The sequence below is a fragment of the Ambystoma mexicanum genome, chromosome 4p (assembly GCF_040938575.1).
Source record: "Ambystoma mexicanum isolate Mex_15411 chromosome 4p, UKY_AmexF1_1, whole genome shotgun sequence".
NCBI classification, from domain to species: Eukaryota; Metazoa; Chordata; class Amphibia; order Caudata; family Ambystomatidae; genus Ambystoma; species Ambystoma mexicanum.
The window spans coordinates 1,284,370,810-1,284,395,621 of record NC_090927.1 but is presented as its reverse complement, the minus strand read 5'-3'; the positions used below and the strand labels follow the sequence as shown (position 1 = coordinate 1,284,395,621).

At 49.3% G+C, this 24,812-nt stretch overlaps 1 protein-coding gene across 4 annotated transcripts in view; it reads left to right on the top strand.

The window, feature by feature from the left end:
• PCNX2 (pecanex 2) overlaps positions 1-24,812 on the top strand; it is a 3,925,748-nt gene that overhangs the window by 2,611,333 nt on the left and 1,289,603 nt on the right. The window lies entirely within an intron of this gene.

Sequence of the window (24,812 nt, the reverse complement as noted above, 5' to 3'; positions counted from 1 at the left end):
TGGGAGTGGAAGAACACTTGATCAACCCTAAACCTGTACCAATCATTCCCGAACAAAGAATTCTGGGTGTAATCGCCACACAATCCATAGAGGAAGTTAAGGATAAAGCCAGGCAACTTGTAACTCCAGCAGACATACAGAATTGGCATCTGCAAGGAAAAGACTTTGCAGTAAAGGACAACTTATTGTATTTCCAAGAACGATTATACCTACCCAGCACAGATTTACAGAAAGAAGTAATCTCTTGTTATCACGATTCTTTAATGGAAGGACATCCCGGTATAGCCAAGACCTCAGAAAAGATCAAGCGCTACTTCTGGTGGCCGTCTTGGAAAAAAGATATCAGAGACTTTATAATGTCCTGTGGAGTATGCGCCCAAAACAAGAGTCAAAAGGAAAGACCAGCAGGCCTCTTACGCCCTATTGACATCCCACCTCGCCCTTGGCATACGCTTTCTATGGACTTCATCACCGATCTACCTCCATGCTCCGGATACAATAAGATTCTAGTAATCGTGGACTTATTCTCCAAGATGGCGCATTTCATTCCGCTCAAAGGCTTGCCAACAGCAGCAACTCTGGCCCGAGAATTTCTCGAAAACATCGTCCGACTGCACGGTTTTCCTTCGGTTCTAATTTCGGATCGAGGTAGTCAATTTATTTCTCATTTTTGGCGAAGTTGCTGTCTGTCGGCTCAAATTGATGTGAGACTATCGACCAGTCACCACCCTCAGACCGACGGACAAACCGAGAGGACCAATCAAACTCTGGAACAGTATTTACGCTGCATGCTGCAACAAACTGAAAAATTTGGAAAGACATCCTTTGGATAGCCGAATATGCCTACAATAACTCTGTCCATTCGGGAACTGGGAAAACCCCGTTTTTTCTTTTGTACGGCAGTCACCCTCGAACCTCGGAGTTGGATCCCCTCCAAGATCTTGAAACACCAGCAGTAGACTACCTGCATTCTCCAATCACCCAAGCCTTTAAGGAAGCTGTTTCTCACCTTCAAAGGGCTAAAGAACAATACAAGAAAGGAGCAGATCAACATCGGAAGGAAGCCCCTCAATATCGAGTAGGGGATCAAGTCTGGTTATCCACCAAATATCTACCTCTAAAAGGGCCACGCACATTCAACCCAAGATACCTTGGTCCCTATTCCATCACTACCATAGTAAACCCAGTAGCGGTCAAGTTGGACTTGCCCCCGCACATGAAGATACATCCGGTCTTCCACGTCTCTCTATTAAAACCCGTGCAACCTCAAATCCGACTAACTAAATCTCCAAAACCTATCTTAGTTGATGGGGAACTCGAGTTTGAAGTCAAAAGCATTCTGGACTCCAAGATCTACAAATCTAAACTATTTTACCTAATTGACTGGAAAGGCTACTGCCCCCAAGAGAGATCCTGGGAACCTGCTGAATATGTCCACGCTCCTCGCCTAATCAAAAGATTTCACCGAACATTTCCTGACAAGCCAAAACCCCCGGAGAAGCCCGGTTTGGGAGGGGCCTTGAGGGGGGGTACTGTCATGATCTCTGCTTCCAAAAGGTCAGGGTTTTCCCAACTCCCTTGGAAGCAGATTCATAACCCAGGTTCCGAGTGCCAACCAGTCCCAATTGGGACCTTTTGGACCCAGTCCTGGCGCCAGTGGCACCAGGCTCATAAATATGCCCAGTCCCAGCGCTGGAAGCGCCGGGCTCATAATGCTTGGGTGGACTTACCTGCAGCAGACCATGCTGCTTACTTGCCTGCCAGTTGAGCCTCTGATCCTCTTCTGTTTGGAACTACTTTTCCTGTTGGGTGGGGCAGGAGCCACTCCCTAGGTTCAGAACACTGGAACTCTTCTGGAAAGCAGGAACTCTTTTCTTACCTAGGCGTGGCTGTGGAAGGAGACACCTAAGCACTACAGGAGGCTATTTAAACCACACCCGATGGATGAATCTTGCTTTGCATTATTCTGCATCCTCTGCAGCAGAACGCTCATCGTGTCTTCTGCATCTGATCCTGGGCCTAAGGAAAAAGGCTTACCATCCTGAATCCAGTCTTCAGCAACACCTATAAAGACAAGAAAGAACAGGTTAGCATTACGGTCTTCAGTGACAGCTCTTCACTTACCTGGGCCATCGGCTGTCACCAACGCCTCGCGCTGCATTCTGAAAGACAAAGGCTTACCTACTCTTCGTGCGCTCCGGAGGTCTTCACACTGCATTCCGGCATCTGAAAGACAAAAACTTACCAACTCTTCGCACGCTCCGGAGGCCTTCGGCGCTGCATCCCGCATCTGAAAGACAAAACAAGGTGCGTTTAAAGACATTGGGGAACTTTAATACTCACGTGCCATTACTCCTTTCCACATCTAACCCAGTGGGTATTCCGGCACCCTGCAGCCGCTCCGAACTTGTACCTGCAAAATAAAAAGACAGTTAGAGCGCATCGTGAAGCAGGCAACAAGCGCTTACTTACGTGCTTCCAGGCGCTTCTATTCATCACACGGGCTCCATCTTCAACTCACTTCAGCCCGCCATCCACCATCGCCGGAACCCTGCAAAACAAGAGACATCATTACTAAAGACTTTAAAGACATTAGAATTACTCGAAACTTACCGTTCGTGCAGTAAACGACGGACAGCAGTCCTCTGAAGTCAAGAGGCCTGCTCCCCTTATCCAGTGAAGAAACTGGTTACAGCACCCTGCCCCGAGGCAGATGGAGAGCACGGCGTTCACTTACCTAAGGTGAGAGCGTTAACCTTCGGGTTCTACAGGAGAAGAGAAAGGGAAGAAGAGAGAGACATTCAATAACCCAGTTCATTAATCCCATATTTTCTATCTGCAGACATCTTACCCTTCGAGTCAAACATACAGTGCACAGAGGTCCAGCCCAAAGAGCCAGCCGTGTGTTACACATCACCTTTGAAGATACGGTATACGCCCAGTCAAGACCGGCGCCTCTACGGGAATCAGGTGAGCGTTACATAGACATGATTTGAGATATCCTTTGACTTTGAATGTGTTTTATGGGCTATGGGGTCTTTTACTACATAGGGCTTCATGTGTTTTTGGTATGTGTGTTACGTAGCACCCTCAGTGCCGTAACACAGGGGTGTCATAGTGACCCCCAAACATAGACTCCGTACCCTGGGACTGACTACTGTCTCCCAGGGCATGTAAAGTCACCATTGGCTTTACTAGTCCTAAATTGTGAACAGAACCAGTACAAACCATCATATTGTGGGTGTACTGGTAGGGGCAATTCGATTGCCCCTGGGTCTGTTGTTCGAGGGGGCACTGTCCAGTCCCCCCTGATAGAGTTTTGGCTGGTGGCAGTGGATACTACTTCTTATATTCAACCGCGAATATATTCCTATGGGATTTTCCCATTGTTCGAGGCTAATACTTTTTAACATAGCCTCAAACATACCGCCGGTTTATTTATTTAATATTAATTCACCGGTTGGTATTTTTTGCCAGAACTCGGTTCCAAATTGGCGTTTGTGTTTGCTTTTGTGACTCCAACCCAAGTCGAGCCCTTTGTTCCACTTTTTGGCGGGCTTCTCCACAGAAGCCTCCAAAAGTGGTGCCACTCTGTCTGGGTACCACAGGGGGTGTGGGAGGGGGTTTAGGCACCCTGGACTGAGTTGCCTCGGCAACTCAAGTCGCACTCTTGTGTTTTTGGCCCAGTGGTGAGCTGCCCGGCTCACCACTTAGCATGTTTGAGTGACAGCGAGGACTGATGAATGGGGGTTTTCTGCATAAAAGCAGGGGTTTGGGGACTGGGACTTCAGACCTCGCCACAGGACCAAAGAATCCGAAGAGGGAGAAGCTGAGCTGACCTGCAACGTCGACACCACCAGTGGAGCCCTGCTGAACCGACTTACCACTTCTTCCAACGACAGAGCAGATCTTCATCCCGAAGAGTCTTCTTCCTTTGACTGGTGGGGATAACCGGTTTGCCCGCCTTTTTGCCTTCCCGGATCATCTCGTGGCCGCCTTGCCTGTGCCAAGCACCCCGGCAACCAGGATACCACATTTTCCACTACCACAAATAAAAGGGTAGTACCTTTTTACCGGAGAACTCCACGGCTGGTTTCTTCCCTGGCAGTGCAACGACCTTCAGCTTTCCTCCACATCGAGACCATCTCTTCCTCTGGACGACGCCGTGACTTGCACCCGCTGCCAGGAAGAACTGCCCCCGCTGGAGGATTCTCTCCACTTTTAAGGTACTGTGTTCGCCTGGCCTCCCTCGCAACGGTCTGTGTGGGGTGTCTCGTAAATCCTCAATTTACCACTTGGATTGGCCCTAGGCTGGCTAACTGAACTTTTCTGAGCTGAACTGATTTCTTTTTAAACTCTCTGCAAGGCTCTCCAAGCCTTTTAAACTGTGTGATCTTGGGCGCATTGGTGTTCTACTCTCTCCAAGAACATTTTGCTCACCAGTAGACTTTGACTTTCCTGCCTTGCTGAGTGCTTCTAAAGTATTGTGTTTTGTGCTGTTTCTAATTTCTGCCTTTTCCCTCCCTTTTTCTTAACTTATTGGAGTGCCATCTTTAGTTAAGCGCTCACCTCTGTCTGGAAATAAGTGGTGTTAACTAAGACTTGTCTAATAAGGAATAAGGGATGTATATATATTAATAGAGACTGTGTTTTTGAACTTGCTTACAATAATAGTGCTAGAGTGTTTCTAAGTGTGTCTTTAAATAAATAATTATATACTTGATACCAAAAGCTCTGGTCAGTGTTTGCTTGTGCTACTGCATTTTGGTACCTATCTTGTATACTCTATATACTGTCTAACTCTTCTTGAGAGAAGTCTGGCTGCTCAGCCACAGCTACCAGGTAAATCTGGATGGTACAGACTGCTACCAATTGGGTTTACTGCCAACAGTCTTAAGCCGTTTGCAGTGGTCCCTAAGGGAACTGCACAGGTTTCTGCCTAACAGTCTGTCAGCAGTGTCTCCCACAAGCCCTAAAGCTCTGAGATCGTTGCCCAACAAGACCTTTCCTGGGATGTTCCTCTGAATGCTCACTGGAATCCTGACTGCTGTACCACTGAGAGTAAGATTTACAGGTATTACTGGAAACATGCGAGGTGGGCCATCAGCCAACTTAGTGGGCATCAGAGTAGCTCTGGCAACTTCCTCTGAGTCTACCAAGGTAGAATCCACTACAGTTCGACTGCACCCACTATCCCTAACAGCTGGAGTAGTGACTCGATTGATCAGCACACTGTCTTTAAAGTAGTGCTTGGTATTATCTGGAATCCTAGCATAAGCCTCTGCGACTTTAGGCTCCCAGGAACCCAGGGAAACTAAAACTACCTCAGCTTCTATCCCACTGGGGAAGGAGTCTGAGGAGAAGGATGCTCCTGTAATCTCTTCTTCCTCGTAGGAGGAGAAGGCCAGATTAGCGGAGTGGACCTCCAAAGGTTTAACCTTACACCGGGGATCCCCCTTCACGTGGTCAGTTGCTCCACAAGCAAAACAAGATCCATTGGGTCTGTTTACATAGGGATGCTTACTAAAACCAGAGTTCTGTTTCGGAGGCTGATCTCCACTACCCTGTGAGTTCTCTTGTATCTTACCCTTATTTTTCTTTTTGTGGCCCTTTTGAGAAGAAGATTTATCAGATTCTCCACCCTCCTTAACTTTGGACTTTTTCCCCTTCCTCCTGCTTACCAGGATGAGTTTTGTCCTTATGGGACACTCAATGTGACACCCATAAATCTGCTGCAATGGCAAGCTTCTTAGGATCTATCTCCTTTGAATCTGCCAAATGCTGCTTAAGCTCCGGGGAAGAAGATGCAAAAATATGTTCCAGCATGACAAGACTTATCATACCTTCAAAGGTAGAAACCTTATAACCTTCGACCCAGCCAGTCAAGTTTTTTAAGGATTCGGTTACATAAGATACCCAAGTACCACCTTCTTTTTTCTTATACTCTCCGAATCTTTTTAAATATTGGGCAGGAGTCTTTCCAAACTTTAAAATGAGAGTTTGCTTCAACATTGCAAAATCTGTTCGCTCAGCCTTCAACATTTCCAAAATGGCACTGCAGCCAGAATGGGGCAGTCTGCTGAGTAACCAGGCAATTTTATCAGCATTGTCAACTTGTTGAACTTCACATGCATACTCAAATTTATTCAGCCAGTCCATAATGTCATTCTTTTCCTCATACACACTGAGCAGATCTTTTGGAAACCGTGGATGAGAGGAGGCCCCAGACCCATGTCCAGGACCCTTGGATTCATTTGCAACCTGAAGCTTGGCCAGTTCCAACTGGTGATCCCTGTCTTTCTGTTTTTCTGCCTGTTCGATTTTTAGTTTGGCCATATTGAAATCAAGCTCCTTCTGCCTAAACAGCAGTTCTTGCGTCTTGAATTCAAGCATGGCCTCCCCATCGACACTGGCAGAGGAAACATTGGACATCGGATCCTCCCTGTCCTCATGGTCGCGGTGGACCAGTGTAGCGGCAGAACTGTCAGTTCTACCAGTGAGAGCAGCCTCACCTCCTTCTGCACTGTCCTCGGAAGCTATAGCGTCAAGCTGAGCTTCTTGCCACGCCATGATTCTTTGGATCATTTCCATTTTTGTGCCTTGCGAGGAGACACCTCTTTCAGCACACATCTTTTTCAATGTTTCGGATTTAGAAGCATTTAAAGTTAACAAGGTACCGGTTTCCATATTGTTAGATAGGACTATGGCCTTTTAAAAGTTATACTACGACAATTCACTACGTGTCCTGGTAGGAATAACTTGAAATGCCTTTGCTCGTGCGCAACACTGGATACCTTAAGTCGTATCCCACCGCTGTACACCAATTTTTTAAGATGGATTTCTGAACTCTGTCCTGGAGGGGCAGAGGTTCAGAAGGCCAGCCTAGTTTCTTGGAACAGGGTAACCTCTGGACAAGCCAGACCAATCAGGGTAGCGATGGCGGCGGTCAAGACTAGGTCTCAAGAGGGGTGAGGGTGACTGAAAGCCCTCAATGAGCACACAAAGCAAGGACGCTTACAAATTACTCCAGGCAGGTGTTATATTAAAAATATAGACACATTTATTAAAAGGCCTTTGTAACATCGACCATAGTAAAGAATCACGATAAAACTCAAGTAAACCAACACATCACAATCAATACAATATATATACAAGACCGAGGGGGTCTAACGAGTTAGGAGCACGAAATATGCAGACCACCTAGATGGGGAGGAAAACAGGCAGTGCAAGTAATCGTTAGGCCCAGTTCGACATCAGAGACCACTTAACTAGAAGGAAGTCCGAGCCCTACGAAGAGTGGAGCCTTGTGCTCAAAAGTACCTGCACACGCGGGTGCCAACGGGCCAAGGAGTATCTCTTCGGGGAAATCAGGCAGTTCAGAGAGGTGAACAAAACAATGGCGAACAGACCTCCGCTACTCAAGCACAGCCTCCACTTGTGGGCAGAAGCAGGGCGCGAGTACGGAGAAAGGGGTGCTGCCTTTCAACAGCGGGGGAAAGCCACAGGCTTCTGCAGGAGGGAGACCAGTTCAGGGTATTGACTACTCACCGGTCCCCGATGCAGGCAGACCCAGGCTTCTCTGAGTTAGTTTCTTCACTGGCACGTTCAGATGCGATCAGAGGGTCGTCTCGGCGCCGTGTAGATTTCGCGGCAGCAGAAGTCAGGGTCGAGGGTGTCCCAAACGCAGCGAACATGCACAGATGTTACCTCAGCAGGGCAACTCGGCAGCCGCTTGTATTCCAGGCCCAACGTACACTTCTCACTTCAGACCTGGGAACGCCAAGTGTACGAAGCGTGTGAGAGTGTCGAGGGCTCGGATTTCAGCAGCAGCTAGACGGCGGTAACAGAGCAAGGTTCCTGTGTAGGCTGGTCAGTCCGCTGGATAGCCCAGGGACGCTTCTGAAGGCTTACGTCCAGGAGTTGGTGAAGAGGCCGAGAATAGTTGTTCCCACTATTCTAAAGGGTCGAAGCGCCAGTACAGGCCTTCTCGTTCGATCAGAGGCAGAGGGGTCTCACAGGACGACAGCAGTGCAGGGTGCCAAACCTTCAGCGGGTCACCAGCGATTCCTCTACTCAGCTTCTTAGTTGCAGGATACTCCTTATCCTTTGTTCATGAGAACTCAGGAGATCGACATGGTAGTGGTGTTTCCAGCCTCCTCTTATCCAGAGTTCCCTTTGCGCCAAAACAAAGAGGGCCCAATGGGAGATCTGCTCACAAAACACTCACACCATACGTGGACCTATCACGGACAACAGTGGTCCCAGGCATTCAAGACACACTAGACTCTCTGGCACCCAGGATGTGTATTGGGACCAGACATCCCAGCCCACATCCTGGAGGCTCTCAACAGGCCTGTAGAAGCACGCAAAAGCATCTGTGTTTCGCGGGAAAGTACATGCCCAAATATGGATGGCCCTGGGTTGGCTTAACCTGGGGGAAGGTGAAGGGGCAAGACGGTCAGCGGACAGGACAAAGAACCTCGTGGTCTGGCCATTTTGGAAGCCAGGCCACCCATTTTGGCCAAACGCGAGACGCGCGGTTAACAGGGCAAAAGGGAGTTCAAAACACGAAGAAACGATCGCTGCCACCAGTCCCGTCCGTGACATACTTGCACAGTTCGTTATAAATCCATTGAGAGTTACTAGGGCCTGTAGAATGACTAGAGACCCAAGAGTGCAGTAACTTAGCTTACAGTGCCCTCTTGTGCCATGTTGCGCAAAAGCTGCAACATGAGAAAAGAACTACGGAAAACAATGTTTTCCGGTACTGACTGTGTTAAGTGCATGTTAGTTTCCCCGTAAGAATGGAGCGAAAGCCCAGAGGAGTGCGGCGGGAGGCTGCGCTTCTCTGGCAAAGTCTAGATCAGGGTGTAAAACAACAGCAAAATGTTTGGGGGTTGCCACATGGAAGGAAAATTACCTACAATATGAAATCTTTCCTAACAAGTGCCGGCCCACGAACGAAAGCACAGGAAAAAAGGCACCTGACAGAGCCTTCTGCCTTCAGTCCCCTCGTACCAGAGCTGGAGCTCTGCCTGCTCACTCTAGCTGCAGGAGCAGCACCATCAGCACCATCACCCTGCTGGGTGTCAAGTTAAGCTTTGGGGCATTTTACAGAGCCCAAGCTAATATCGCTGACGATATTGCATCCCGCAACCATTATACATTTATTTTCTCATCCCTGGCTGCACCACAACCCTTTCACAGCATTTCGCAGAAGAAACGCTGATTTTCTGTTATTTGGTGAAAACAAGTGGCATCCGCCATTGGACACCACGAGGACCGTGCACACTCAATAATGGCCGCCCATGCCTCTTGCACCCTCCCCACTTGGTGCCATTGACCCAGGAAGCTCCAGGATTGACTGCTAGTATTCACAACTAGCCAATCACATATCACCAGCAGGCGAGCGCTGGCCCACGAACAAAGGCACAGGAAAAAAGGCGCCTGACTGAGCCTTCTGCCTTTAGTCCCCTCGTACCAGGGCTGGAGCTCTGCCTGCTCACCCTAGCTGCAGAAGCAGCACCATCAGCACCTTCACCCTGCTGGGTGTCAAGCTAATATCGCGGACGATATTGCATCCCGCAACCTTTATACATTTATTTTCTTATCCCTGGCTGCACCACAACCCTTTCACAGCATTTCGCAGAAGAAACGCTGATTTTCTGTTATTTGGTGAAAACGAGTGGCTTCCGCCATTGGACACCACGAGGACCCTGCACACTCAATAATGGCTGCCCATGCCTCTTGCAACCTCCCCACTTTGTTCCATTGACTCAGGAAGCTCCAGGATTGGCTCTAGTATTCACAACTAGCCAATCACATATCGCCGGGCAACGAACAAAGACACAGGAAAAAAAGACACCTGACCGAGCGTGCCGTGCTGCGGGCTGCTCTAGGTCTGAGCTCCTATGTCATGCTTGGCCCTTTCCTCTTCTTCCAAGACCCCTGCCATCACAGTGAGACACTCTCCATAGACAATGCGTAATGTTTATATTTGCATATCCTGGCTATGAGCCTCGTATTCACATACACCAGCTGCCTATCTCGACCGCACTAATAGCATTTGTCTTCCTTGTTACGCATTATGCATTATAGTTAAGCCCCAGCGCACTACTCGTACTGTATTCTCTATACCCTGTATCTTGTAAACAATTGTTTTATGGCATGCTCGGAAAAAGCCATACAGCCCTTCATCTTGTTTCCCACTTCTGCCCTGCGCCATGTGTTGAACTGATTTATAACCAGATTATACAGCCGCTCCATAGCCCACAACTTGCCCTTAACAGCCTCATACACTGTAGAGTACTACTGCATTGCTATGTTTAACAACTTGCTACTGCCAACCCATTTTAGCCCATAGGTGTATAGTCGCACCTAGATTGCCTGAAAATGTGTTTAGTAAACTTGCCACTGCCAACTCATTTTAGCCCATAGGTGCATAGTCGCATCTAGATTGCCTGAAAATGTGCTAAGCACATTTGCCACTGCCAACTATTTCAGCCCATAAGTGCTTAGTCGCTGAACGCTATCTGCACGCTTGTAAGTATTACTGTTCTGTAACTGCCTAGATCTGCACCTCTAGCCCTCCAAAGTACTCAATAGCTTACCTGCGTTATTATTTGCCCAGACTCTCTCCTTAGGTATTGCCTTTTAGTTACCCTACGGATATTAGGCACCTAGCCCTCTAAACTCAATTAACCGATGCCAGGTTGGTTATTACTCATGTTTCCCTTTTGTATTGTACCGCATGATTTGCCCTGTACAGGCTCCCACTTTATAACCCATGATAATGGCCTCTCTAGAGCAGCATGCCCCCGTCACCACCCCATCCCCTGTCCCACGCCCTTCCTGCTACCTACCAACCCTTTTCCCCAGTATCAACACCTGATCAACATTCACACCGATTATATAGCGACCCAAAAGCCACAAAGTGCCAGCAAACCCCACTCATACATTACCAATAAATTGCCTAAAACGACTATTCTGGTCCTCAGTGCACTCAGATGCACCAGACTTAGATCACAGACCTATACCATTCCTTGGTGCCCAATCAGGGACTTCACCAAAGTTAAGCAAATAAAACAGATCCCATTACAAGGTCTCATAAGAACCCAAAGACTCAGATCCCGTTTCATAAACCACTCTAGCACACGTGCCTCTGCCACCTTTGCCACCATGGGAAGCGCACCTCTACCAGCGACCCAAACTAAATCCCCCAAAAGGATCACCACAACCAAACAACAAACCTTTGTCACAGGGACCACTAACACATGCCCCTCTTCTTTAGTCGAAGCACCACCTCTTCCTATACACCTCAAAGCAACCCTCATTAATGCACGTTCCATACCTGCTCATACCACAGAGATACATGACTACATTACTGAGCAACAACTTGACCTACTCATAGTGACTGAAACCTTGCTCCACCAAGCCTCCAGACCTTCACTTTCTATTGCCATTGCTCCAGACTACACCATCCTTAGGACGGACAGAATGAAGTCAGTAGGTGGGGGAGTAGCTATTGTTGCTAAAACCCATCTCAAAATAAGAGCCTGCCCCATAGAGAACCCTGACGGTTACGAAGTCCTGCTAGCTAAACTAGCTACGAACCATAAGTCTACTATAAACATAATAACTATCTATAGAGCGCCTAATACTAAATCTCAGCCAGAATTAGACATACCATTACTACTAACGCCACTTATTAAACCTAACACAAAATTTATAGTCCTTGGGGATCTGAATCTTGGATTTAATGATACCCAAGACCATAAAGCAGAAGTACTACACAGTGCACTCAAAGACATGGCATTCACACAACTCGTGAACGCCCCTACCCACACAAAAGGGAGAATATTAGATTGGATACTACCACTCAATACCATAGTATCCATAGATTCCATTAACATAGTACCCTGGTCAGACCATCACAGTATAAACTTCTCTATTCTGTGCAATGAACCAGACCTACCTAAAACTATCATAGCGGAATCTTACATAACTAGAAATATCTGTAAACTCTCACCAGAAAGTGTCAACTCAGTGTTAGCTAGCACCCTCAATAACAAAAGGATCAATAATGAGAACCCCTGTGCCCTGGCTGACATTTACCATAAATGCCGTACCAACACAATAGATACCATAGCACCTTGTGTCAACAAAACCAAACGTAAGGACAAAAAATCCTCCTTTTGGTTTAATATGGAATTAGTCTCTCTTAGACGGATTAAACAATCGCTTGAACACCGGCTAAATAAAACCCACACCCTAGAAGCCATGGAAGCATTCAACACTGCAAATAAAACTTACAAAGCAGCCATCATTGCCCATAAAGCAGATGCCCTTAATACCAGAATCAGAAATGCCTCCTCTGATACTAAAGAGCTATTCACCATACTCAAGGAGTTGGAGAATCCGATCCCTATCATTAACCGGGTCCAACCAAGTAATGAATGGTGTACCACCATCCAAGATGCTATCGCCACTAAAATTAAACTATTACAAAACAAAATTATCTCCAAAAGAAATCTCCTATCTGACAAACACCCCACGTCTAACCAAATCACCAAGCACATAGAAGACACTACTCCTCCCTTCAATTTCACCCCAGTCTCCCATGATGTAGTACATAGTACCATAACCAAACTCAAAGCATCAAACTGTAAAGGAGATAACTTCCCAGCACACCTAGTTAAATTATGTGCCCCTACCCTCACACCTATAATTACTAATTTTGTGGATGTCTCTTTCAATTCTAATCTGGTCCCAGTCAGCATTAAAGCGGCATGGGTCACCCCACTACTAAAAAAGCCCACATTAGATCCACTAACCCCTACGAATTACCGGCCCATAACGACGGTCCCCTTCTTACTTAAAATCATTGACAAAATAGCTTACAACCAAATACAAACCCACCTTGAACAAAACAACCTACTAGAAGCTAGACAATCTGGCTTCAGGCCCAACCACAGTACTGAGACAGCCCTCTTGGACCTGAATATCCAATTAGACACTATAAGAGACTCAGGCAAACTAGCTACCCTACTGTTGTTGGACCTATCAGCAGCATTAGACCTGGTAGACCATGACAAACTATGCGACAGGCTAAAAAAAGACTTTCACTTTTCAAACAACGCCACACTCTGGATCAAATCCTTTTTATCGGACCGTACATCCAGAGTTGCCATTGGAAATTATGCAGCTGACCCTATAGCAGTTCCCATAGGAGTTCCCCAGGGATCCTGCCTCTCCCCTACCCTCTACAATGCATATACTAAACTCCTATTCTCAGCCCTTGATGACATGGGTGTCATTTACACAAACTTTGCAGATGACACCCAGATCCTCATCCCCATTACAGGTGACTACACCCAAGACACCTATACCAACAATAGAGCATACGCCATAATTCAAAATTGGATGGCCCTAAACAGCCTTTGCTTTAACGATGAGAAAACGGTGGTTCTCATCGTGGGCTTTCAAAAAAGAATAAGCACCCTCCATCCCGACTACTCACATATCAACATTGACGGCACACAGATCCCAGTACTCAAACAAGTCAAAACTCTTGAGGTATATATAGATGCCATCCTCTCTATGCACAAACAAATATCAGCCCTCTCCTCTTCTACAGCTTACACAGCTAAACTTATTGCACTCAGCCGCCAATTTCTTACTCCCACAAACTGTATTACTTTGGCCAGAGCGCTGATTTTAACGAAACTGGACTATTGCAACATCCTCTTTTTAGGAACATCCAAAACTAACATAAATAAGATTCAATTACTACAGAACAAAGCCCTTAGAGTGGCTCTAGGTATAAAGAAATCCGAACACATCCAACATCAGGAGAGAAAACCACTGGCTACCAATTGAAGCCAGAATCATTTTCAAAACACTTAGTGTCGTCCATAAATGCATCACAAACAAAGCGCCTAGCTACCTCAACAATACCATCAAGAAAAAAATCTCCTGTAGTACACTTAGATCCAATAAACTGGCTCTCTTGGAAGTACCACAATACAAATACAGTAGAGCCGGAGGAAGTAGCTTCAAAGTCCTAGCCCAGTTGCATTGGAATGCATTACCTCTCAGCATCAAAAATGAGGACACCTTACTAGGATTAAAAAAAGCGCTGAAAACTTGGTTATTCAACAAATATTAACCTCAGCTACTCCCATTCCACCTCAGCACCAGAATGTCTTGGCTTACCTCGTTTTCATAGAACTGAAACACCAAATGCAGAACCCACGGCCCACTGTTATATCTAATGGTCACCTTTAGACCTGTAACTACTGTCCTAAATGAACTGCGATTTCACTACTTGACTGATTGTAACATAGTATAAGAAATGTGATTATATGACTGTAATTTCGCCGTGATACCTTCGGGTCTGGGCGAGTAATAAATGTAATAAATAAATAAATAAATAAACATTTATGTTTACGTTTCAAAACCTACCTTTAGATATCTCTAGAGGTGATTTCCCTACCTCAACCAAACTAATACTCTGTTCTGCCAGAAGGTCTGTGATGTCCAAAAGAAAGATTATCTGTCCTGGTCCAAACATCTAAACTATCCCTACCACTGAAACACAAAAGTCAAAAAACACCAAAGCCACAGCCCAGGGGAATGTCTCACTTCTCCTGGATCGAACTGTCTATGGCTAGGAGAATGCCATACTTTGCCTAGCTTATGTCTTTGACATGGGGATGTAGATCTCTTCTTCTTAAGTAGTTTCTTCCTGCTTCCCTTATAGTTCCTTGTGAAGGAGTTTAAGGGTTTTGCCCCTTTCCTTTCCCTCTGCTGGAGGCCTTTTAGCCAGACACCTATGGGCACACTCCACTGTGAAGCCATGCGTCAGCGTCCCGGGGCCCACCTCCTGCATCAGCAGGTTCTCAACATATGAAGTGGGATCACTCCCTTGTACACCTTTGGGTAGGTCCAGAATTCGTACATTGTTTATCCTTGCCCTGCTTTCATCATCTTCAGCTCGACGTTCCAGCGCACGCACCTTTTTTCTGTCAGTCCAGCTATCTCAGACTGATTACAAGTAATATTGGTTTTATTCTCCTGTACTTGCGTTTCTGTTGTACCCAGCTTCTCCGCAAGCAGATGCACATCCTGTCTGAGAACGCTTGTGTCCACTATGACTTCATTACTTTTATGTTCTAGCAACCACTGCAATGCTGCAATGGCTGCAAGAATCTGGCTCTCCCCTTGTTGGCTCATGGATGCCAAAGTGTTGCGTCTCCCGGAGCTGTAGGTTGAGTGGTGCCACTGCCATCTAAGCGAGCGAAGACCTCCATGACAGTTTGTTTAGCTTTACCCCTTGCTGTGCTTGTCTGGCATTTACGAATATGACCAGACAGTGATTGGTCTTCCAACAGTTACAATCCACTTAAGACTCTTTACGTGCAAAACTCCCACTGTTGGCAATAAGCAAACAATGTCTCCCCCTTGGTAGGTTCCAGACTTTATCAGGGGCAATTCCTTATCTTATCCAGTACTTTACAAATGGCAAAGAGTTCCAACACGTTCCTCTCTCCACTCCCACCCAGCAGAGCAACGTAGGCCCAATGTAGGGCACCATGGGGAAAGCAGTCAATGGCACCCTCTTCACCACGTTACTTGTCTGCCTTCCTTATGGCTCATCTATCTGTCAGCTTCTGTAGGTAGGCAATGCAGCCTGCCATAAAGTCTTCCCACCAGAGCTGTCCAAAAAGGCCCTGTATTAGGTAGTGCAAAACCAGTGCCCTATGCAAAATATGCTCCTCTGGCATTATATCCAGGGCAAGGGGCCTGCCCCAAGCTCATCTACACAGCCGGCCATTCTGACTTCCCACTCCAAGTGACACTCTGGCCTTACTAGTCCCTCTCAGCACTGTAGGGGTAGTGCTCCTCTTCCAAGCATGCATTCCCTGCTGCCCAATCTGCTTCTCTGGCAAGCTGCAGAGACCCCTGGGGCTGCTTCTTCATGCGCTGGTCAATTAAGGCCAAAAACTGGGTGCCCGGACCAGTCCACAGGCTCCACTGAGGGCCAAAGTGTATCTGATCTGTACCAGCCAGGCAGCCTCCCATGTGCACTGCCCGGTGCCTCCGTCTTGCTCTAGGCAAGCTGCTGTCCAATATGCTGTACAGGCCCCGGCTGCGCTCACCGGCACTGCTCCACCATCTGACCTCACCACACCAACAGCAGTACCTCCAGGTACTCCACACTCTTGCAGCCAACTCCCGCAGCTCCCATTGAAATCACTTTGTCCAGACTGAGGCGTGCATACTGCCTCTAAGCCACCTCTTATGCCATCCCACAGGGCCCGGTTCCTCCTCCGACAGCGGTGGACCGTCAGCCGTACAGTCACACACTGTGCTTATGCTGCAGGATTTCACTGCTCTGGAACCGCAGGTGCCATTTTGGTAACGTCGCTTGCCTCGTTTTGGATCACATTTCTCTGCTGCTCAGGATCCTCTATAAGCACCGCTGAAGCCAGCGTGCTCCGGAGATTTTCCATTGCCGGAATATAGCTGAAGAAGTACATTTGTTGTGTAATTAAGGCAGTTCAACGAATGATCATGCAGGAGCTCTCAGAAGCTGCTGCTCACCTCATGGCTGCTGATCATACTCCCGTTGATGTGATATACTTGTGATGATTTTCGTTGATCTGGTTGCTGAACCCAGTAGGTAAAGCTTGATATGACTTCAATGGCGAGGTAGGGGCCATGCCAATGAGTGAGTAGTTTATTTTGGGTAGTCGGTAATAAGACCATCACTTTGTCACTGACCTTAATGGAATGAAGTCAAGCCTTTTAACTGTAATTCCTCTCTTGTCAGAGCTTGGCTTCTTTTAGGTGGGATGGAATGAGAGCCATGACCATCTCAATATATTGGTGAGTGTTTTTCTATCAGGGTGTGGTCCCTGGTCTGTCGATTGTTTGGCTCTCTGATTTTTCTCTGAGAATGTCAAGGATATTTCTAGGGTTCCTACCATATAACAATTCAAAAGAGCAAAACCCTGTAGATGACTGAGACATTTCCGAATTGCTGAGAAAGCTCAAGAAACAAGATTGCCCCAGATTCTCCTATCTTTACTGACTAGTCGCCACAGTATCCCCTTCAATGTCTGGTTGAAGCGTTTGACCACCCATCTGTCCGAGGCTGACAAATTGACGTGCGTAGATTCTTCATCTTCATCAGAGTCTTCATGTATGCTATTAGTTTAGACATAAAGCGGCTGCCTTGATCGGTTAATATCTTGGTTGGGAAGCCACCTGAGTAAAGAAAGTGACTAACACTTTCAAGAGGGCTTTGCTTGTATTACTGGGAAGGCTGCTGTATTGAGTAGCATAATCCAGTATCGTCAATATAAATTTGTTTCCTATTTCGATGGCTCAAGGGGCCCCACAATATCAATGCCAATATGGAAAAAGGTTGCCTCAATAATGGGTAGTGATTGCAAAGGCACCTGTGGTAAGTCCTTGAGGGAGGTCTACTAGCATACTAGACATCTAGTACAGAACTATTTTACGTTAGCCAATTGAATCTTGCCAAAAGTGTGTTTTGGATCTTCTCCATGCCTAGATGTCCAGCCGTAAAGCTTGAATGGGCAAGCTCCAATACTGCTTGTGGAAATTGTTTGGGTACCAAGAGCTGCTGGGAATTAGTGCCTTCTTCCCAAGGGATAACATCCACTCAATAAAGTAGACCTCTACATTCATTCAAGTGCAAAATTTTCATTGGTCTTCCTTCTGCTTCTGACAATAGGCTCCTCCAAGCCTGTTCAAGTAGTGGGTAAGCCCATTGAGCCTCAGCAAACTGGAGAGAGGAATGTCCTAAGAGTTCAGTAGGGAGGGTTACCCTTTCTGTCATTTCAGCCCTTTTACTCTCCTTGAGTGTCTGTTCTTCCACAATTACAACAATCTTTTCACATATTATTTTTGCAACAGGTTGGCCGATCCAGACAATAAAGGGCTGAGTTCCCAAATTGAAGAGAAGCACCCTGACTTCACCCCCAGTAGTTTTGGACAATGACCAATGCTCCCAGTACAAGGGAGTAGTTTGCACTAAATCCCAATTTGGGTGCAATCCGGTCATAGGCCCCTGTGGCATCTCTATCTTTAGGCCGGTCGGAATCAGGGCGTTTCTGTGCACTGGTATCACTGCCTCCTCATCAGAATATAGTTCACATCCGGCGTCTTGGTCAGTGACTCTTTATTTTTGTCTGTGTCATGCTGGTCATTCTGACCACCTTCATCTCCTTACTGGGTCTGACATCTGTATTGGGGCTGAGACAATCTGACTTCTGACACCAAATGTGACAGGGCATCACCTTGAAGAACTACTCTGACATGCAACGTCCAATTCAAGGGTGGTTATTTAAAACAGTCAGGTTGGCTGATGGGATCTCTGGGGTCTTGGGCCAACTACAGTCTTAGGGGGTGTTTGGCGCTTGAGCCGTCCCCCGCTTTCTCTCTCTTTCTCTTCTCTCTCTCTCTATCTCTCTCTCTCTCTCTCTCTCTCTCTCTCTCTCTCTCTCTCTACTACTCCATCCTTTCCCTTTTTCCTAGCCCAGGTGTCCATAAAAGGGTTTGTGCTATTGATTAGTGACACATGTCTGTCTATTGTCTATCTTAGACTACCAATGGGTTCCCTGAGACAGTGGCTTTCTAACTCCCTGGGTATCTTCTAGCTCTCCCTCTCCTGTCCACGCTTCAAGTTCTAGGGCAGTTAGAGATGGTGCCTCCTGCACGGTTCTAACTGCTTGGCATGCACGCACAGTCTCATCATGCCCTCTTCTAATCTTGTGTCTCACAATGTTCTCTTCCCCACCACTTTTCTATATATCTGATGTTGCACTCCAACCACCCGCCCTTTGATGTTGCCTTATTTCCCCATCTCAATCCCTCTCTCCTCTGTGCTTCCATTCGTTACTACTACCTCCTATTATCATCATGCTACTCCCTCTGCTATATCTCTCCTCTCCTCCTTACTTCTTCACCTCCTTGCCACTACTACTTCTTCACAACTACCACTACCTCTCTGCACATACCACTACTCTTACTCTACTGCCTTTCCTTTCTCTCTCTCCTTTCACTACCACACACTACATACACCACTATAACTACAGCTCGCCACTACCACTCTTAACTCCTACCACTACTCCTACTACCACTACTAACACCTCAGCATATACTCTCTACAACCTTCCTTCTCCTATTCTACCACTAATACTCTCACGCAGAAGCACTTCACAGGCCCCTCTCTCCAGTAACTTGCACACTCCTTCCATGCTCTCCTTCTCTGGTCTCTCGGACATTTTACTCCACCTACTGTACTCACCCAAAAACCCCACAACTTGCTCACACTCTCCTCCTTAAATGTCCTTAACCAATCACCTTACCTGTCTCAAGGGTTGTGGCAAGGGAGGGGATAGGAGGCTTGATAAGGGCTTTTAAATCCTCACCCGTTCTGGATTAGGCAGCTTGCTGCATCTACGGCATAAGCCTTAGTAATGTCCATAGGGGACTGTTGTTCCCTTTAAGGCTATGGCCTTTCTGACCGATTTTTCTTAATGTAAATGTTCATGGTATGCTGGTGGGCTGGCCTCTTTCAGGCACAGCCTCCAATAAGTATTGACTGTTGGAGCCATGCTTTCGTCCAGAATGCAGCACTGGTCTGCATCCTCCCTGTGGTGTCCTTCTCCACTTGATCTCTGCATCTGCGGGTCACATGGGGGCTGACGGTTCATCCAGTCTTGGAGAGCTCAGTGGCCGTTTGCTTTATCGGCTTCGCTTCCAGGCCTCTGCAGGTAAGGATGATTTTGGAGGGGGTCAGTGGCAAGGCATGCTGGCACCTGGAAGAATAATAGGGTTCAGGGTCCTGGATAATAATAGGGTACTGGATGCCCGGGCCCGGCGGTGAGAGCCATCCCGGAATTTTTCTTCCTTCGTCGGAACATCCGCGGATGTTTCGTCTCACGCCGTGACCGCGGACCACACACGCGGCTGGCGGCCATTTTGCACACGTGGTTGCGGAACTTCCGAGAGCTCCGGTTTGGAGTCAGAAGGTGATCCGAGCCAAATTTTTGGACATGCTGAATGCAGGCAGCCTAACCTGCAGGCCCATGCCTGGGTTTTGACGTTTTGACCAGTTTTGGGTCTCCGACGTCGTGTGATAGCTGGGAGAAGGACTTCTCAGCCCACTCCAATATTTCGAGCTCAATTTTTGGGACATCCATATCACGGAGGTCTGCGGCGGCCTTTGTCTATCGCATTTTCTTCAACCCCTTCATCATCACAAGGGTGGTGGCAGTAAGGGATCTGGTGGGCCCACGTGGCACGGTCTGCTGACAAGTTTTTGGTGTGGGGAGGGGACTGAGTTGCGGCCCTCAGAACTGGAAGGAGGGTGCCTGTGCGCTCGGTCCTATGAGTGACATCGGCGCCCTGGAGGGTGCGTCTGCCACGGCCTTGGAGGATTCACAGGACGAAGGCTTGGCAGATCTATTTCGGCAAACTCCCCAGCAGCCACCACTACCTGCAACATCTGGACTGCCGAGACCCGCGGTAGGTGCCACCGCTCCCCCGAATCAGCCAGGGCCTGGGGTTTTGCAGGGCGCTCAACCAACTCCTCCGGCCATGGCCCAAGCCAGGGCGCAAGCAGCCCTGCAGCCCATTCCAGAATTTGACACCACGGGTCACCCGTCCAGCCTGGGCCCCCGGTGGAGAAGATGGATTGGACGCCTGGACATGTACTTCAGGGCCGCCCAAGTGACGGACAATGACAGTAAAACAGCCACTATGTTATACTCAGCGGGAGCCTCTGTCCAGGAGATATTTGAATCATTGACTCCAGTGGATAGCTCCTACGACCAAGCCAAAGCCGCTCTCCTCGCACACTTCCTTCCCCTTGCCAACGTGGACTACGAGAGATTCATTATGCTGTCGGCCTGGCAGAAGGACGATGAGACTCTGGACACCTTCTATGGTCGCCTGCGCCGCCTCTCCTAAGGGTGTGCGTGGGGAGATGCTGAGGACATGATGCGGACCATGCTAATCCAGGCTTGTTCATCTGGCAAGTTGAGGCGACAGGTCCTGAGAGAGCCCGGCCTCACTCTACCCCGCATTCTTGAGCTGGGGCGATGTCATGAGGTAGCCGAGGCCCGAGCCAACAAAATGGAAGCCGGATCCCGCACCGCGCGGCCTGACGAGGTGTGCGCCGTCTGGCGGGGCGGTAGAGGGGTGCGAAGGCCCGGTGGAACAGCCAGAGACAGAGTGGGAAAGCCCGTGGAGTCCTGCCAAAAGTGCGGCTATGACCTCCCCCACTCATCTGAATGCATGGCAATAGGGAAGATCTGTGGCCGCTGTGGGGTACCCGACCATTTCTCGAGGGTAGGTAGGGCGGCCCTACCTGTACTGACTCCGAGAGGACAACCCCGTCCTTGGACTCCTCGCCAGAATCGGCCGCCCAATGTGGCTCAAGTAGACCACGCGGAAGAAGATGCTCCGGCGGAGGACGCTGAGGAGGAGGACGAGGAGAACATCTTCTTCGTCTCCAGCATGGAAGTCCTCAAAGGGAAGAGCAGGAGACAGCCGAGATGCGTGGTGGAAGTGAACTGCTCGCCTGTCCCGGTGCTGGTCGACACTGGGGCATCAGTCAACGTAATGGCGAGAGGACACTATGCCGCGCTCAAACCACCACCGAGTCTGGCGATGCCGAGGGCCCGCATCTTTGCGTTTGGTGGGCGGGAGCCCTTACCACTGGACGGCGCATTCGTTGCAAAGGTAGAGCATGACGGGTCCATGATCAAGGCCCGTTTCTACGTGACTCCAGTGAGCAGCACCACCCTTTTGAGTTGTGCGGCGGCGGAGGCCCTTGGTATCGTGAGTTTTGCGTACTCAGTTTACTTAGAAGACATAAACGACCTGTTGGACAAGTACGCTGCCATCTTTAAGGGCATTGGAAGAATGAATGGCGACCCGGTGAGGCTTCACATTGATGAGTCGGTGCAGCCCGTGGCTCTGAAGCACAGAAGGGTCCCTTTCCACCTGAGGGACCAGGTTGACAAGGAACTAGACAACCTGGTGAACCTGGACATAATCGAGAAGGTGGAGGGCCCAACACCCTGGGTGTCCCCCATCGTGGTTGCGAGGAAACCGAAACAGCCAGACTCTGTCCGGATCTGTGTGGACATGAGGTTGCCCAACAAGGCCATCAGGAGGGAACGGCACCTGACCCCGACCATTGATGACATAATTGCAGAAGTTCAAGGGGCAAGGTTCTTCTCCAAATTGGACCTACGAGCAGGATACCATCAAGTTGTCCTCCACCCGGAGTCCTGCTACATCACGACCTTCACCACTCACAGGGGACTCTATCGGTACAAGCGGCTGAGCTTCGGAGTATCGTCAGCAGCCGAAGTGTTTCAGAACATAATTCGAGGTGCCCTCGCAGATCTGGAGGGTGTCCTCAACATTAGTGACGATATTCTGGTCTTCGCTAAGACTGAGCTGGACCATCTGAAATGCCTTGCCAAGACCCTCGAGAGGCTGCAGTCGCTGGGACTCACCCTCCACAAGGACAAGTGCGAGTTCCTGCGCCCGACCATTGAGTTCTTTGGGTTCGTGTTTAAGGAGGGCGGTGTGGCGCCGGACCCGAGGAAAGTCCGTGACATCAAGACGGCACAACCGCCTGAATCGGCATCGGACGTGCAAAGCTTCCTGGGTATGGTGACATACTGCGGGCGCTTCATCCAGAACCTGGCCTCGAGGTCGGAGCCGCTCAGGGCCCTGACGAAGAAGGAAACAGCTTGGCAGTGGGGTCCGTTGGAGCAGTCGGCGTTTGAGGACATTAAGGGTGCCCTGACGGCAGAGGACACCATGGCTTTCTTCGACCCGGCCCTCGAGTCGGAAATTGTTGTGGACGCAAGCCCATTCGGTCTGGGAGCAGTGCTCACTCAGGTGGGCCGAGATGGAAGGATCAGACCAGTGGCCTACGCCAGCAAAGCCCTCTCAGAAACAGAACAGAGGTATTCCCAAATAGAACGCGAAGCCCTGGCTGTCCTTTGGGGCTGTAGGCATTTTCATCTGTATGTTCTGGGAAGACCTGTAACGGTGGTGACTGACCATAAGCCGCTGCTCCCGATCATGGCGGGATCATCATCGAAGCCTCCGGCCAGAATCGAGAGGTGGATGCTTGCTCTTTTGGAATATGGAGTCACCCTGATATACCGGCCGGGTGCCAACAACGCGGCTGACTACCTGTCCCGACACCCGGGAGGGCGTGGAGGTTCAGTGCAGGACACCTGCGCCGAAGAAGCCGATGATCACATCAGAATGGTGGTAGAGGGTGCCACCCCCAACGCGATGCCGCTACCAGAACTGGAGGCAGCTGCGGCCGACGACGAGTGCTTCCGAATATTGAGGAGCTCGATGCGGTCGGGATCCTGGAAGTCCGTGCTAGAGATGGTGGCGGGGCGCACTCAAGAGGCCAAAGTGACCCTAGAGCAGCTCTGGAAAGTGAAGGACGAGTTTTCCTTCTCGGAGTCAGGCCTTCTGCTGCAGGGCAATCGCCTGGTGGTGCCGGGTTCCAAAATCAATGAGGTCATCAATCTGGCACACCAGGGGCACCAGGGAGCCGCCAAGACAAAGGCGAGGCTGAGGCTGAAGGTGTGGTTCCCCGAGCTAGAGCGGAAGGTGGACGACTTCGTGGCGGCCTGCGTGTGGTGCCAGGCGGCCTCCCCGGTGCAGCGTGAACCTGAAATCGAGATGATGCCACGAGGGACCCAGCCGTGGAAGATCGTACATGCGGACTTTGGGTCCACGGCAGTGGGCACCCACTTCCTGGCCATAGTGGACGAGTACTCCCGGTACCCCGAAGTAGAGTTCGTTGAGTCAGTGGCGTTTGAGCACGTGGTGGGAGCAGTGGAGAAGATCTTTGCCACCCATGGTTTTCCAGTGACTCTGTGCTCGGACAATGGGTCCCCGTTCCAGAGTGCATGGTTCTCGGAGTTCCTGGAGAGCTGCGGAGTGATACACAGGAAGGTCTCCCCATTGTGGCCCCGTGCAAACGGGGACGCGGAACGGCTGATGAGAACACTGAATAAAACATTCCGGATAGCCCAAAGGCAGGGCCAGCCCCTCCAGCGGGCATTATATCAATTCCTGAGGGTATACCGCACCACCCCACATGCCTCGACTGGGGTTGCCCCAGCTGAGGTCCTATTCCGACGATGCCCCCGAGGCCTCCTGCCGGAGGTACAAGAAAAGGAGCCCGGCGTGATAGACGATCAACGGGTGGAGGCTGAGCGACAGACACGGACAAATCAGGAGAATCTGCGGCGGGGCCTCTGTCCGCAGCGGCTAGAGCCGGGTAACGAGGTACTGATCCGGAATCGACATCCTCATGGCAAGCTCTCGCTCCCGTACGAACCGGAGCCACTGGACGTGGTAGCCGTAAAAGGGTCAATGGTGACGGCCTCGGATGGGAAATCGGCCGTCACTCGAAATGTGAGTTTCTTTAAGAAGCTGGGTGACTCTCGAGCTGAGCTCCCGCCGGACCCGGATGAGGTGGACCTCCCGGATGAAGACACACCCCGGGGGGAAATCCCGGTGTCGCCACATCGAGGGACTGGGACGATGGGGAGTCCTGCGGTGGAGGTAGGCGGGAGGTACCCCCAGAGGGCTGGGCGAGGGAAACCTGCCTACCTCGGTGACTATGTACTAGGACCGGTTGAGTGCATTCCGGAGTGAGGGGACCCGGGTGGCTGATATTAAAGGGGCATGGGCTCTGAGTTTTAGTTGTTGTTTTGTGTGCG